This window comes from Lissotriton helveticus, assembly GCF_964261635.1.
Source record: "Lissotriton helveticus chromosome 1_1 unlocalized genomic scaffold, aLisHel1.1 SUPER_1_unloc_1, whole genome shotgun sequence".
NCBI lineage: Eukaryota > Metazoa > Chordata > Amphibia > Caudata > Salamandridae > Lissotriton > Lissotriton helveticus.
This window is the reverse complement of record NW_027611648.1, coordinates 5,149,771-5,166,512: the sequence shown is the minus strand read 5'-3', so window position 1 is coordinate 5,166,512 and position 16,742 is coordinate 5,149,771. Positions and strand designations below refer to the sequence as shown.

The window sequence follows — 16,742 nt, the reverse complement described above, 5'->3', positions numbered from 1 at the left end:
ACAAACACTCGTTGCATTTCACCGTCCTCTGTCTTAACTGGATGCACTTCTCGTAACGGGTTCTGTCTTTCCATGTAAAATGGTTTACTTTCTGGGGGTGAGACATGAACAAAATGTGGGTTCAGAAACGTTCTATATTTGTGGCGCTGTTCTAGAATGACACTAATTAAATCGGTACCTAGACCTCTCCATCTATACTGGAGTAACTCGTTCAGGATATCGTGTAACGGACCTGGATCAGAGTGCTGACCCTCATACAAAGTAATGAGGTGCTGAATCATATACATACCCACCAGTCGTTGCTCGGCTGGGGGCAATTTCAGAAACATTTGTGCCACTATTTCGTCTGGAAAAGTGGTAGAATCAGTAATCCATCTGACTGCTGATCGGGCTAGTTCCTGTTCATGCATGGTACTTAACTCACTGTAACCGATTCGTGATTTCAGAATGTGATCGGTAGCTTGGAATACTTGTTCTAGGGAACCTTGTTCTGGTGCTGAATGATGGAAAATTGACTTGTGTTCTAGGCGTAAATGGCGATCTGGAAATCTAGATTTTCCTACATACGCTATTCTGGCGGTATTCTCGTTGTCTTCCTCTTCGGGATCAGAGTTACTTTCTTTCTCGCTTACTTGTGCTGCTTTACGTTGTTCGTGTATCTTTATTATTTCTCTACGGATTTTCTTGTACATACTCTCCATGGCACTAATGGTATTGTGCTTACCCTCGGCTATATTATCACTCCACTTTGTCAGGGTTTTCATTTCGGCCGGATCTTTAGACGGGTAATCTTGTTCTCTTATTAGACAGTTAATTAAAAACTTTAATATCATACGCTGGATCTCAGCTTTCCTTTGGGACATGGCATCACTAATACTTTCTGGATCATCCCCTGTACGGATGAAACGATATATTCTGTCTAGATCTTCTTTCATATTGGGTAGGGTGACTAGATACTCGGTCACCCTCCTTACGCGTACTGAATATAAAACCATATTATTCTCGCCTGGGACTGGGTCATAGGCACATTCGCCAAGGGCTTGCCTGATTTCTGCAACAGACTTATTACTCTTGGGAGTACGCTGTGATGCTTGAGCATGTAATTCGAGTGCTGATAAACGCTTACGTGGCGGCGGGGTTTGAGGAGGACCTCCTCCTGCGGCCCCTAGACTAGAATCGTCGACTGATATTCTTCGTGGCGGAGCGGGAAATTGAAATGCTGGCTGGACCGGGGGTACCGTAGCAGGTACTGCATGGGGTGCCCCGGTGTCTGGAGGAGCAGGATGTGCCTGATTTACAGGGACTGGCGGAGCGCGAACAGGATTTGCATATTCAGGGACTGTGTCGTCCAGATAGGACGAAATAAAAATATCAGCTGCGGTCGGTTTGTGACGCGGCTTGGTCGGAACTAGTGGTGGCGGGAAATTACTGGATGCCTCCGGGGTCGCTTTTGGCAAGCCTTCGGCAAGAAGAGGGTACATACCCTTAATAAGGGCATGCCTCTGTCTGTCTGACTGTTCGGCTTTGACTTGTTCACCTATCTCGATTAATTCTTTTTCTTGGGCTCGCTCTAAGGTTTCTCTACTTAATTCTGATTTTCTGATTTCTTTTTCAGTTCTTTTATGAGCTTCTTTACGCCATAACTCGATGGCATCTTTCTGCGACTGTCTGGCTTTCTTTTTCCATAATGCTTCTTCTACTCGCATGATGCATTCGGCATCCCATGTACCCGATACGGGCCATCTATACTTTTCTTCTAACTGTTTGGTATACTCTACCCATAAATCTAGATACAATATGGCACTTATGCCATGTTTCTGATACATAAAGTGACCTGGACTGTCCCTGGGCGGGACGGGAACTGCTGCTTCCAGCAGACCCTTTCTAGTTTTTAACTGACGTAACTTGGAAAATATGGGCATGACTGAACTGTAATCTAGACACAATACAATACACAATGAACACGATACTTATTACCCATTCATACCACGACATTGAAATACATAAAAACATTTAAAATAACAGTTCGAACAGAATACTACCTGGAAATATTGAGAACAGAACACATGAATTTTCTCGAGAACAGAAACTGACTAGAACAGAAACTAGATGCACTGCTGAAACAGTACGAAACTTACCGGTCTCATAAAGAGACACGTCAGGACCCGCATCCACCGAAGTGGACACTTCGTTTGTGGGACTGTGTACCACCAACCCACAGACCAGAGTCAATTAAATTGACCCTGTCTAGATACCACCCCAGTAACGGTACTCACCGGGCAGCAAGAACGGAAGGCCTCAGACTGGACTGTACTGCTACGACGACGGACGACGAACTTCGGACTTCAGTTACGGGTGGACCTCCGGATACCTCGGACCTTGGACTCTTGGCTTGGGCTCTGGTCGGGACTCGCCGCGTTCCTCCACCGTCTCGTTTGGATGCTGGACCGCCTCCTCCGTCTTCTCCGTGGGCCTGAGGGATACTTGAGCAGAAATATCTGCCACTGCGCAGAAGAGTTCCGTCACGACTGCAGAGGGTCAGGGGGTCGGCGTGGCTTCACCGACGCGTGGGGAAAGGGCAAGTCCCTGTTCGGGCGCCATTATGTGGTAAATAAATAAATAATACCCTATTTTTGACTAGACATATATCATAACAGATAGCTCAATAAATAAGAGTCAAGATTCGAGGTAGTAGGAGTTTTGCAGGTTTAATACAGCATAAGGACAGGAACAGGACAACCTGCATAGGAATAGGATGACAGGGCCCAGCAGCTGCTGGGGCTGGATCTGGGATGAGCGCGCTAACTTTTAATAACAATACATGAGCATATATACATAACGCAAACACATAGCATTACATTGCAGTAGGCGTAGCAGTGGGTGGAGCAGAAGGCGTGACGCGTAGCAGTCGCGAAAGATAAGGGCGAAAAGAGGTGTAACTGGGCGTATACATAGACATGTGGTGCAGACGTAACAGAATATGTCATGAATGGGGCGGAAACCATGGAGGGGGCTACCTAAGGAGCCGGGACCTCTAACCTGATGGTGCGCGCAAACTAGCAATGACGTATCACTAGGAGAAGCTGGGGGCTATGAACTCTGTGCTAGGAGCAGAGACTGAAGTCTGGAGGGTCGGAGCGACATGTACCTAAACCCTATCTAGTATCTGATGTTTAGGGAACATGTTGATATGAACTAGAAGTTAGGAGGGGAAAGGCTAACTTGATTCTAAGACTGGACCATGCATTATTCTACATGTAGTGCGTGATGAAGAATATGAAATGACCATTGAATGCAGTATTTCTCTAACGTGGAGACGTGAAGGCTAGACAATGACGGAAACTATTGATGCAGTTCAGTAGCTTAGGAATGCAGAGAAGGAGGACTGAACTGATAACTGGAATCATAACATATTCTTGGCAGACTCAGAGGCAGAGCCAGGCTGGACCGGGCACTGCGAGGCAGGAAGTAGGTGAAGGGTCGAGGATACAGGTGGGGGCTGTATCCCTCCTCAGCGAGGCTTCAGGAGACAGGAGCTGAATCTGGTGTCCGGGCCCTTTTGAGGCCTAGAAACGGGGACTTTATAATGGAATAACGTGCACACTGAGAAACGTGGCAACGTAGCTTTACATAGGCCTGATATTCGTAGTATTCACGAGGACTGGAAACTGGCATACTAGAGGAGGACACAACTGTAATTGCGTCATTAATCGAACATGGGGAATGCATATGCATATTTAATCATGCACACACAACATATGATGGATGACACGTAGTGACACAGAACATGGCAAAATTTACTTTTCCACACTATGATGACCTTCGCTTGCTTCCCACGTGTGAAGAGGTCCCCCATGAAATAGACCAACAGCTATCAGTTCCAGAATTCCCCAAATTCTCCCAGCTTAGCTACGATCAGGTTGCCACCTTGCTCCTGCAGACTAAATCTGGCTCACCGCTAGACCCATGTCCCCCTCACATCCTACATTTGGTACCTGAAACTATCAGCTTAGCCTTAACTCCCCTCCTTAACACTGCAATTAACTCCGGCCAATTTCCCAGCAGTTGGAGGAAGGCGTGTATCAGGCCCATCCTTAAAAAGGAGACCCTGGATCCTAAGGAAGCTAAACATTACCGTCCTATATCGTGTTTGCCCCTTCCTGCTAAAATTCTTGAAACTGCAATGAATCAAGAACTTACCAAACACCTTGAAGACAGCCACCTATTAGACCTCACACAACATGGTTTCAGGGCCTGTCACTCAACGGAAACTGCTCTGATTATAGCAACTGATGACATTCGTCAAACCATGGACAAGGGAGGCAGAGCCGCTCTGATCTTATTGGATCTGACAGCGGCGTTTGACACCGTTAATCATGACGTCCTTGTAAATAGACTAACAATGATGGGCATTACACATACCGCCCTAAAATTGCTTCATTCCTTTTTAGAGGCACGCATTCATCAAATTCACTGGGATGGTCTCCTTTCTAAGGAGTTCCTTCTACCATGTGGAGTCCCTCAGGGTTCGGCTTTGTCACCAACCCTTTTTAATCTCTATGTCACTCCCCTAGCTGCACTGATAAAAACCCATGGCCTGCATTTAGTCTCTTATGCCGACGACACCCAACTGGTGGTCTCACTGGCGCAGACAGTAGAAGCCACAGCCACCAGTTTCAGGAACAGTATATCGGATGTTAAGTTATGGATGAACGCTCACTTCCTCAAACTTAACACTGGAAAAACGGAGGTCATCGAGTTTGGCCAAAAACCCTCCATTTAGAACGATCTATGGTGGCCCTCTGAAGCTGGCACCTGCCCGACTCCGGCCGACAAGGTCAGAAACCTCGGTTTCATAATGGATAAGGACCTTTCCTGCACAGCCCAAATAAACCAGGTCACATCGGCCTGTTTCTTTACACTTAAGGTCCTTCGAAAAATCCTGCCCAACATCCCTTTCCCCCTGAGGAAGACAGTGGTGGCAGCTCTGATCATGTCCAGGGTAGATTACTGTAACGCCCTGTACATAGGGGCCGGAGAAAAACAACTTAACCGCCTCTAGTCAATTCAAAATGCTGCGGCCAGAGTACTGCTTAACCTCCCTAAACGACATCCCACTTCTAAAGCAATTAGTGAACTACATTGGCTTCCGGTCAGGAGAAGAATTCAATTCAAGGTCATGTGCCTGGCCCACAAATCCCTTTATGGGCAGACCTCCAAACAGCTCTCTAATCTCCTTTCCCCGTACATACCTGAGCGTTCACTCAGATCCAGTTCCCAAAATCCACTGTGCATTCCTAGGACTAGGAGAGTCCGTTGGGGCGGCAGATCTTTCTCCCATCAAGTCCCAAAGCTCTGGAACAGTTTACCATACTTGCTTCGTTCCGAAAAGAGCATAGCTAAGTTTAGAAAGGCACTGAAGACCTGGCTTTTTGTGCTGCCCTAATTCCAACTTCTCTCTCTCCGTCCCACAGCGCCAAGACGCCTCGGCATAAGAACGCTCTAAAAATAATTCAGTCTGTCAGTCAGTCAGTCAGTCAAGGAACACACCTGGAGAATGTCCCGACTAGATGCTGAAAAGTTAATCTACAAAACTGTTCTCAAAACTTACAATCATGCCATACAAAAAAGGCAAAAAGGACACACTATGCACAAAGAATCAACGAAAATAGCAACTCAACCAAAGAGCTATATAAAACCGTAAAAGAACTGTGTAAACCCGCCTGCATGTCCCAAACATTGCACCGTTCAACAGAAAACTGTGAAATTGATGAGTAATTTTTTCACAGATAAAGTAGAGAAAATCTACTCAACATTGGACCTAAACACCCCAGTGGCCCCCACTAGCAGGGGAAAATCAGACCCCCCCTTGAATAATCACGCCCAACTAAATAGCTTCACCCCAATTTCAGAAGCAGAAGTTGCCAGAACCATGAACGATATCAAATCTGGATCCCCCCTTGAATCCTGCCCACATTTTATTTTAACCGCATCGCTGCGGCGGCTATTCCGCCACAGCGCTAAGGGGGCGGGGCGGCCGCGCGGAGACCGCATGCTGGTGACGGAACCAATCCGTCACCAGCCGCGGTTGCGCTGTGCTCATGACGGAGCGGATCTGTCATGGCCCCGCCTGCTCAATAGAACGCCCAGCGCAGGCGCGGAATTCGCACCGCGCAGGCGCGGCGGCCGGGCCATGACGGAACCGCTCCGTCATCAGCACAGCGCCACCGCAGCTGATGACGGAGCGGTTCCGTCATCAGCATAGAAAGGGTTAAGACAGATCATACCCTCCCTCGCCCCAGCTATCAAGCAGCTTTTCAACAACTCCCTAGAAGCAGCAACTCTCCCAGAAACATGGAAACAAGCGATTGTGACCCCGCTGCTAAAAAAAGCAGGTACAGATGTGACAAACCCGGTCAACTACAGACCCATATCTCAACTCCTGTATCTCTCCAAAGTGTTGGTGGAGCTGATTAATAGACAGCTATCCAAATACCTAGAATACAACAACCTACTGGACCCCTACTGGAAAAAGGGATAAATGGAAAAGCACTTGAATGGCTCAGTTCTTTTCTGTGCAACAGAACCCAAACGGTCCAGCTAGGAGCCTTCTCATCTAAACAGAAACAACTGAAATGTGGTCTCCCGCAGGGAGCATCCCTCAGCCCCACGCTGTTCAACGCCTATGTCTCACCTCTGGCACAAATTGGGACAAAATTGGGCTTTGGGGTTTGCTCCTATGCGGATGATACACAACTTACAATCACCATAGGGAAGGGGCATGAAGATACCAAAACTAAACTTACTAGCTGCCTTACCGAAATGGCTGACTGGATGGTAGACCACTGCCTAAAGCTAAATGCAGACAAAACCGAAATCCTGCTTCTCGGAGAAGCCAAACACATCTGGGACTCTTCCTGATGGCCCTCCTCTTTAGGAGACGCCCCCACACCCAAGCACTGTGCCAAAAACCCATGTGTACCTATTGACGACACACTATCTATGCAGGCCCACGTACGAACTCTATTTGGGAAAAGCTTCACCACCCTGAAACTCCTAAAAAGGTTATTCCTGTGGATCCCCCTGGAAAGCAGGAAAACAGTCACACAGGCCCTGCTAGTCAGCAGGTTCGACTATGGCAATGTCCTTTTCGTGGGCATGCCAGACTACCTATTTAAACGTTTACAGGTGGTGCAGAATGCTGTAGAAAAACTAGTGTGCAACAAAGGCAAACACAGTTAAGCAAAGGACTGCCTAAAGCAACTCCACTGGCTGCCCATGCGTCAAAGAGCCTGCTTCAAGCTCCTTGGTCATGCTCACAGGACACTCCATGACACAGGCCCCATGATCCTTCAGAACAAAATACACTTTTATATTCCCACTAGACCACTAAGATAGCAACACCTTGCTCTGGCCGAAACAAAAAAGATAAATATGTCTAGAACAGGAGGCCGTACCTTTTCACATCTGGCAGCACGGCATTGGAACGAGCTCCCAGTCGAACTTAAGTTGACTAAACAGTACAACGCCTTCAGGAGAAAACTCAAAACACACGTATTCCCTAAAGACTGATATTTGGCCCTCACCCACCTACTCACTACCGTAACCCTTAGCGCCGTGACATACCCTGGGATAAATGTTGAGCTTTATAAATATATGAATAAATAAATAAATAAATAAATATAAATAAATATGGTCACCTTATTTGTCAGTCCAAGTAACTTCGGAAAATGCAGGCAGCAGCCTTTGATTAATGGTAAGGAGGCCATAGCATACAGGGACACAGGTGCCAGTGTCACTATGGTGGACCCTAATCAAATCAAACTTGGTGAGATGTAGGAAGTGATCAAAGTTAACAATGTCAGGGCTGATCATTACTTGCCAGTTGTTAATTTCAGCTGGGAAGGGTTCACAGGCGCTAAAAAAATTGTGGTTAGTTCAGACCTTCCGGTGGAATGCTTATTGGGCAATGATTTAGAATCTTCAGCATGGGCTGAAGTAGACCTAAGGACTCATGCAGCAATGCTGGGCATCTCTGCAGACGTGTTTGCTGCCGACTAGGTCACAGGCCAAACAGACATCCACTGAACAGACCCTGGATCCTGGAAGAATGGACCAGGAGGGGTAAGGCTGTGTCTTCCCCCCCAGGCTCAGAAGGAGGACCAGTGTCTACTGAGGGAGATGATCACGGTCCCTGTGAAGGTACTGTCTCAGAGGAACTTATATCTGATCAGGTTGAGTTCTTGGGGACAGGGGGCCCTTCAGGTCAGATCTGAGCCAGGAGCAGCAAACCTGCCCCTCTCTTGAACCCCTCAGCCAGCAAGTTGCTGCTGAGGCTGATGAGAGTGCCAGTGGGTCCCACAGGATCTACTGGGATGAAGGACTCCTTTACTCAGAGGATAGAGACCCCAAGCCTGGTGTCACCAGGAGGTTGGCCATTTCTACCTCTGAAGTTTAAGGGCTTCCTACTGACACTGGCACATGACATCCCTTTAGCAGGACACATAGGCCAAAGTAAGACTTGGGACAGGCTTGTCCCTCACTTTCATTGGCCTCACAAGTCAGAGGACACAAAAGAGTTTTGTCACTCCTGACCCACCTGCCACAGATGGCTCTTCCTGACCAGGGGGAGGTGAGAACACCTCCAACCAACAAAGGCATTATCGACCTCAAAGTGCGCAGGCACTCTCCCCATGAGGACAGAACACTGTCCGGTGGTAGCAGGCTGGCTCAGGCCAGTTGGTGACCACACTAAGGATTGGTAGATCTTAGGGGACCCCTCTAAGGTGCACTCTGTGTGCAATTTTTAATAAATCGGACACTGCATCAGTGCAGGTTTATTATGCTGAGATGTTTGGTACCAAATATCCCATATTTCAGTGCTTCCTTCATGGAGCTGTGGCACTTGTAATGACGAGTGTCCAGCCAATGTACTTACTATAGAGCTTCCCTGGTCACTTACAATATCCAGGAATCGACAAGGATATTGTAGGGGCATATCCAGGAATCGACAAGGATATTGTAGGGGCATATCTGCTCATGTAGATATGCCCTCACAGGAGATATCCCTAAATCAGCGTGCACTATAAGGCCTGCTAGAGGGGTGTCTTGCCTACATCTCAGTAGAAAAAGGAAAATCCCTTGGTGGACAAAAACTTTCTTAAACTAATCTGTGTGCTCTTCACACAGATTGCAGCCCATGTATTAGAATGTACACCTAATACCAACACCATTGATTATAAGGTAAGTAAATACTATAATTTCTTTATTTTTTGTTAAAGTCAACATCCTAAACATTATAACAGTCAGTACTAAAAATTCATTGCCATTAAAAACATATGCAGTAATATTACATATACATCCAACAGTATCTCATCAACCAAGCAAAAAATATTATTCCATTAAAAAAAGTTTGAACCTAAACAATACTACACCTAAATTGCCCAAGCTAAATACTAATAGGCACTAGACCACAGGGAGAGACAAAAGACAGACACTATTTTTTGTCATGAAATCACACATCAGGGTTAACAATACTTCCTAGCTTTTCCTAAATATGCTCAATATTTCATATCTACAGGTTAGGCTATTTCCATTGATTGTGTACAATGAGGCGTCGATGGTTTATATACGATAGTCCATCTTTATCAAGACAGTTATATATGTCTCTCTTTTTATAGGCAGGGCTCGAAAAATCTGAACAATGGTACTAGTCCTGCAGGTCTAGTACCTTTAAAAGTCCCCTTGACCTAACAGTAACCTACTTCACCTCCGTCCCTGAAAGCAGAGCAAACGTGACAAGATAAAAAGATTTAAAGGCATCTTTATTGCTCATTTGGTTTGTGAGCAATAAAAAGGCCTTTAAATCTTGTTATCTTGTCACATTTGCTCCATTTTAAAAGAGGGAGAACAAGAGCTAGTATGTTTTCCTACTCGCCAGAAAAGGCGAGTAGGACCTAAAAAAAGCTCGACCTCATAAAATTTACCTCGAAATGCGAGTGGTCGTGTGGATTTGTCGAGCCCTGATAGGCACTGGTAGGTTGCCACTTTAGTTTGATTCCTGTAGAAAAACACAATTAAATAGTTGTTTTAGAAAACAAGGCAATCTCACATTGTCCCATTCTATACATTTCCTATTCAATATAGTTGTATGAATATATTCCAACTGCACATTATCTTGGGTGCACATTCCTCCTATACATTTCCTTTTTAGGTCTCGCCTGTCAATGCGCATGCGCATTGAGCAGAGCGAGACTATAGGGGCTTAAACAGAGCTTACCTACACTGGCGATTTGATGCAGTGCATGTGTAATTTTAACTCAATGCGCAAGCGCAATTAGTTAAAATGCGCGTGCACAGCATCAAATCGTCAGCTTGGTGCCGCCAGCAGCTCTTCCCGCCCCGCCCCCTGCTGCATCAAAGGCTTTGCGTTCTGCCTCAGCCCAGCCATTCTCCTCCCCTAATTACCCCCTGCTGCATCAAAGGCTTTTCACGGCCGGCCGGCCGTGCTTTCAGTTTCACGGCCGGCCGGCCGTGTCTTCTTTTCTTTTTTTCTATATATTTTCCCTTCTCTCCCATTCACTCATTACCTCTCTCGCCCTTTCACTCGTACTCTCGTTTTCCGTCTATATCTGTCTGTCAGCCCTCTTTCTTTCTATAGTTCACCCTCGTTCTTTCTCGCTCTCATATTTATACAACTTGCTCGCTCCTCTGATTCTTCCCCCACTCTGTCCCTTCTTTTTTCTCTCTCTCAAGATACCCCCTTCTCTCCTCGTATGTCTGTCTCTCTTCTTCTGTCCGTATCTCCCCCCACCACCACCTCTCTTGTCCTGCCCTCGGTTATGTAAGAAGCTCTCCTTCTGATACTTTTACTTGGACAGTACCGGCACTTCTTAGAAACAATCGGGTATTTATTTATTTATTTCATGCAATTGTATATTGTTCTATTTCAGAGGGGTGGGGTTTCTTATTTCCTCTCCCTCGCTCTTGACTTTGTTTGCCCCCTCGTTCTCCCTTCCTTGACCTCCGTCTTCAAGTGTATTGGTTGTAATTTATTCACGTTAATTAATGTTATTGTGGCTGCTATTTTCCACCTAACACTCCATCTAGGGAACAGCAGTAGTATTGCAGGCGTTACAGCAGCTTTCAAAAGGGGCATCTATCTTCGTACACTGAGCACACTTCGTCAGCTCCAGTATTTAAGGAATACTCCACTACAGTGCACCTCCCAATCGTCGCGACTCCAACTCTATTTCTACCCCTTTACATACAGTTTATGGTCCGATGGAGAAATTAATAAAGAACATTGCGGCTGCTATCAGAGAGTGGCAGCAGCAACTGGCAGCAAACCGCCTCACCACACTCCATCTAGGGACCAGCAGTAGTATTGCAGGCGTTACAGCAGCTTTCAAAAGGGGCATCTATCTTCGTACACTGAGCACACTTCGTCAGCTCCAGTATTTAAGGAATACTCCACTACAGTGCACCTCCCAATCGTCGCGACTCCAACTCTATTTCTACCCCTTTACATACAGTTTATGGTCCGATGGAAAAATTAATAAAGAACATTGCGGCTGCTATCAGAGAGTGGCAGCAGCAACTCGCAGAAAACCGCCTCACCCATAACTTGTTTTTTTTGGATTTACTTTAAGCTAGTGCCTTTATAAATTACAATTACTTTCATTTAAGTATTAATTATTAGAAAAAAATGTAAAAGCCATTGTTATATGTAAAATCAATTAATATTTCACCTCTGTTCTTGCATTTTCGTCATAATAAAATACACTGAACATATTCTTCACAAAAGTTATTTACAATAGTTTAAGCTATTGCTATTATAAATTACAAGAACTTTTATTTAAGTATTAATTATTTAAAAAAATTAAAAGCCATTTGTGTTTGTTATATGAATACATGTAAGTCACGTACATACAAAACATGTTGCATTACAAATGCTATAGGTGTAGCATTTGAAAAAGTTAAAAGTATTGGCATTGTAAATGACAAAGATATTAATTTTGCTATTTTCAAGACCAACCCCCAAAAAAACTTGTCATTTACAAAACCAATAGCTCCAACTTTTCTAATGCGAGACCTATTGCATTTCCAATGCTTGTTAAACATAGTTGTATGAACATATTCCAACTACGCATTTCTTGGGTACACATTCCTCACTAGCTAGAAAACCATTCTTAAGGGATCTTGTCTCCTATCCTTATTTATACAATATTGTCACAACCATATTTGATTCGATCGTTCTAATAAATGGGCTGTATCCCTTTTATCTATTGGTCACCCCCTGTTCCATCCCAAAGGTCCCCTCTACGTATATCTGCTCTTTCACTAGATCCAGGGTAGCAGGAAAATGGGTTTGGTAATGGGGGCGAAAAGACCTGCCTGTACCATTGGATACAATCTTGCAACTTATACTGGAAACATGCTTTGGAGGCACTACAGTAAAACAAATGTGGGTGACCTTATCTCATGTTAGTCATTCCTCTCATCAATATCCACAATGTCTTGGATTTTGGGACCATGACCTACGGGTTTCCGAAGGGTAAGTTATACTTCATTATTATTCTTTCCTTCCTTCTTAAAGTGGGCTAAACGCTGTTCTTTAAACAGACAGAAAATCATTACCTTAGCTTTCACGACACCTTGTGTATGTGTTTCTGATGTATTCGCTTCTTTAAGTACAGTACTATTAATATGTTCGATCCATTAAAAATCATTTAAAATCCGGCTCTCATCTAAAGAGAAATATATGTTTTAGTGCTAATTCTTAATAAACTACCAGATAGACCGAGTGTCTTTTGTCTATTGTTATCAACTCTATACCTACTTTAACCCCTTCAGTGCTGCCGTCGGCCATTGGGAGCTCTACCTCCGTAGTGCTGCGCGCGTCCAACGGCACTGGCGCTGAACGTTCGAAGCAAGAAACGGGTTAAAGCCACATTTGCGTGATGTCTTCTCAGTCTTTTAAATCTGCACCGCGGGGATAATCCTTTATCAAACAGATTCACTGCCACCTCGAGGCTATTGCTGTAAAAAAGGGGTCTCATTTCAGTTTATTGCACATATCCACACTTGGTGGTAATCCCTAGGGGGAGCCATGCCTCACCTGTACACAAAGCCTGGGCCGGCCGTGGAGTCCCTGCCTTTGTGAGTGATATTTATCTCTCTTGCCCTCCGGGTGTTGTTGGTGCTTGCTCTAAGGAGAAGGAAGACAAGAGGAAATACTGGTGTTAGGGCGTTTAATTCCCCTTGGCATTATCTGACTAATCTTGCTCTCCTTCCACGACGCTTCCCCTCCTTACCGGGAGTGCTGTCCTTTTCCCAAACCGCCACAATGCTGGAGCCTGACCCTCTATGTTTACATCTATTCTTCTGTCCCCTCAGTGGCCCTTCGTGGAATAACTTCCGGGGTACCTCCTCTGTGCCCCTTAGTTCTGCCTATCGCGGCATTTCGCATTCATTTAGCTGCTTCCTAGGTTTACCCGGAAGTGTTTCGCACTGCGAGCGAGTTCCAAGCCTCGCTTTTGCGCTAGTATAGCGATTCCCAAGACTCGCTTTCATGTCAGTGTGGCGCGTTCCAAACCTCGTTTTCATTCCTCTATGCCTCCTCCCGAATCTTTGGACAAAAATCATGTTGTTTATTTATTCTGGGAATGCATCTGAGCTTTATCTAGTTAAAGTGAAACGAAGTGGCTATACTACATTTTGTGCAGCCTAAATACAGTTTTGAAAATGATTATTTTTCTAGGAACAGCATTCGGTGTTACATTTACTTACCACCACTGTTTCGGGTGATTGCAAAAAGAACAAAATGAAACAAAATATGCTTATGAGGGAAAGGGCCAGGGATCAGCATAGGCGGCTACGCCCCCTCCTCATGAAGCTATGGCTCTGGGTTGCTGGGGTAGGCCGCAGCTGAAGAGAGTTATGCAGAGCTGGGACAGCGCCCACTCACACCTGCTCTTCAGCCACAGGCGCTACAATAGAAACTCCCACCTCACCATTGCAAGGGATGGGGGCTCGTACAGAAGATGGGGCACTAAAAGGGGCCTTCCCTTTTTAAGAAGGAAAAGCTTTTGCAAAGGTACATGAACTAAATAGTGTTCTCTGCTAAGCAAAAGACAGGAGAAGGGAATGCTTGTAAATGGGCATTTGGACACCTTTATGCGTCGGGTTGGAAACGTAGGGGCATTTACAATGCAGCGCACCATGGGGCAAAAACGGCACAGATGCGTGACCCATCTGTGCCGTAAAGGTGGCGCATTGCTGGAGCTGCGTCGCAAGCGCGACGTAGCTCCAGCAAGGCTCGGGGGTGCCCCATCTCCACAATGCTGCGTCAAGACCTACGCCTGCTTCAAGCAGGCGCAGGGTTTTGACGCAGCATTGTCCTGAAAGTGACTGAGTGAAATCTCATAGATTTCACTCAGCCACTTTTAGGAGGCGTTCCTGCGCCGGAACGCCCCCCCCTGCGCAGGAACGCCTCCTTATGGCGCAGGGCTTTACAACGTGACGCATCTCCTAGATGCGTCACGTTGTAAATAGGGCGCATTGTTTGCGCCGCCGTAGCGTCAAATAAAGTGACGCACCGGCTCCGCAAGGCCTTCATAAATCTGCCCCGTAGTGTACAAATCAACTAGCAATTGTAATCCGCTTTTAGGAAAATTATTAAGTGCACATGAAACGTAAAATGTATTTATTCACTGTAAATGTTTTCTTTGAATAATATCTTCTTTAAATCATGTAGTAGCAAAAGTGTTTTTCTTTGAATTCTGCAAATTACAGATTTCTTTTGCTATTACAAATGCAGGATTGCAAGCCATAAAATGCAAAGAAAAAAACCGGAAGGGATGAGAGGCTAATATTGTTAACTTGATCTATGAAAATGAAAGTGCTTGATGGTTAATTAAGTGATTCTCAATCTAGGATTCCAAAAAAAACACATAGAAAATGTGCTCCTGTATTTGCTCAAATCAACCGCAGATACCTGGGATTAAGCCAGTTTTCACATATCACGTTGTATGCTCCTGTGTTATCCTGGATCAGATAGAGCAGGACGGTTAGCTCTGGTTACTTTTTTGTACGCAGGGCCTATGCATCACACATCTCGCTTTCACTAAAGAAACAAGACTAGTCCTGGCACACCCAGGAATTAATTTACACAATTTTTTATACATATGCTTACAATTGAATTTTGCTTCCTGAACAAACAGTAAATGTGTGCAGGGCTGCAGTCTGAACTGGAAGAGAACTTCTCGAATTTGGACAGGGCCGGACAGGGAACCAAAACCGGCCTGGCATAGTGCTCAGCCGGCCGCCCCCTCCCCTCCTGTTGGAGGTGCCGCCGAGCTCTTTGCCAGGGCTGGTTTTTGGCCGATTTTGTTACTGGGCCGATCTTGCAGCTATGCTGCAAAAACGGCCCCCAGAGCCCACAAACTGGACCCCCACACGTGTGGCGCACTGTGGGATTGCCCGGTGCCCGCTACGGCCAGTTCGGCCCTGAGTTTGGATGCTGACATCATACAAGTGTCTACTGTGCGAGTAGTGGGACGCATGTGGGTTTGGCCCTCACATGTATCAGGGATTTGGAAAAACTAATGAAAAACAGTCAAATTTAGGGAAGAACATCACAATTTCTTGTGCTATTTAATACTTTTACCACTACTTAGTGACCAAGAAAGTGAAGACCGAAAGCACTAGACTTTTATAGACCATTTTTCAGAATGCGTTTTACTACTACCTTCTACTACTGAATTTATGATGGAACAATGCATTCAGTTGCAACGTATGCCTTTACCATGCATGTCTTATAATGATTATGCCTTTACCACACGTGCCTTTACAACAAATTTTGTTATAAAGGCATGCATGTTAAAGGCCTATGCATGGTACAGGTTTTTACAGACACCTACCCTCAAACCAGCCCTAGCACAAACCCCCGACCCCTAGCCCTTGTTAAAATCCCCAATCCCCAGGCCCAGGGCCCCAAAAGTATACCCCAAACACACCCCCAGACTCTTTTAGATTCACCCGACCCCTGCCCTGAGAACTAAAACTAGACCCAATACATTTTTTTTAATTACCCGATTACTGCCCTAAGACCTCAAACTGGACCCCAGCATGACCCCTCCCAGGCCCCAAGCCCTTTTTAAAATTACTCAAACCCTGCCATGAGCCCTAAAACCAGACTCCACACCCTCCAGGATAAAATAAATAAATCAGCACCAGTCTAAATCCCTAATCCGTACCCCCCTGCCCCAGGCCCACTCCCCCTTACCTCCACAGGATGACAAGGCAGTTCTTCTGAGGTGAGGTGCAGCCGAGGTTGTCAAGAGGAAGCAGAAGTGGCTCTCCATTTCCTCTAACGAAGCTGATAGCCTTGACCACGCAGGTGCCTTTATCACCACTACCAACATATGCCCTTACCACCAGTGCAAAATACATGCCATTACCATTCATATATTTACAACGTTAATTTGTTTTTAAGGGCATGCGTGGTAAAGGCATATGCGCTGTAAAAAATGTGTGGTATTGGCTATGTGTGGTAACAGTGCATGACTTGTAATGCATGGGTGGTAAAGGTACTGCGTGGTTACAGCCATGTTGTAATGGCTGTTTCCCACTACTACTGCCCAACCGCCATTAGTCTATTAACATGATGCATTGAGGTCTTACAAATTGGATGCCATTTCCACATCAGCCACCCCACTTTGGCATGGCACATGGATTCC

The 16,742-nt window shown here is 45.6% G+C and overlaps 1 protein-coding gene across 2 annotated transcripts in view; it reads right to left on the bottom strand.

The window, feature by feature from the left end:
• LOC144805418 (uncharacterized) overlaps positions 1–13,388 on the bottom strand; it is a 247,694-nt gene extending 234,306 nt beyond the window's left edge. Inside the window, exons 1-4 of one of the 2 annotated variants that reach the window (XM_078671976.1) lie at positions 13,317–13,388; positions 13,121–13,210; positions 12,842–13,041; positions 9,987–10,060 (exon numbers count right to left, since the gene is read on the bottom strand). The gene's annotated coding sequence lies outside the window, so the exon portion shown is untranslated. The remainder of the gene's footprint in view (positions 1–9,986; positions 10,061–12,841; positions 13,042–13,120; positions 13,211–13,316) is intronic. The other variant, XM_078671977.1, reaches the window with a different exon arrangement.
• Between the last annotated feature and the right edge of the window lie 3,354 nt (positions 13,389–16,742).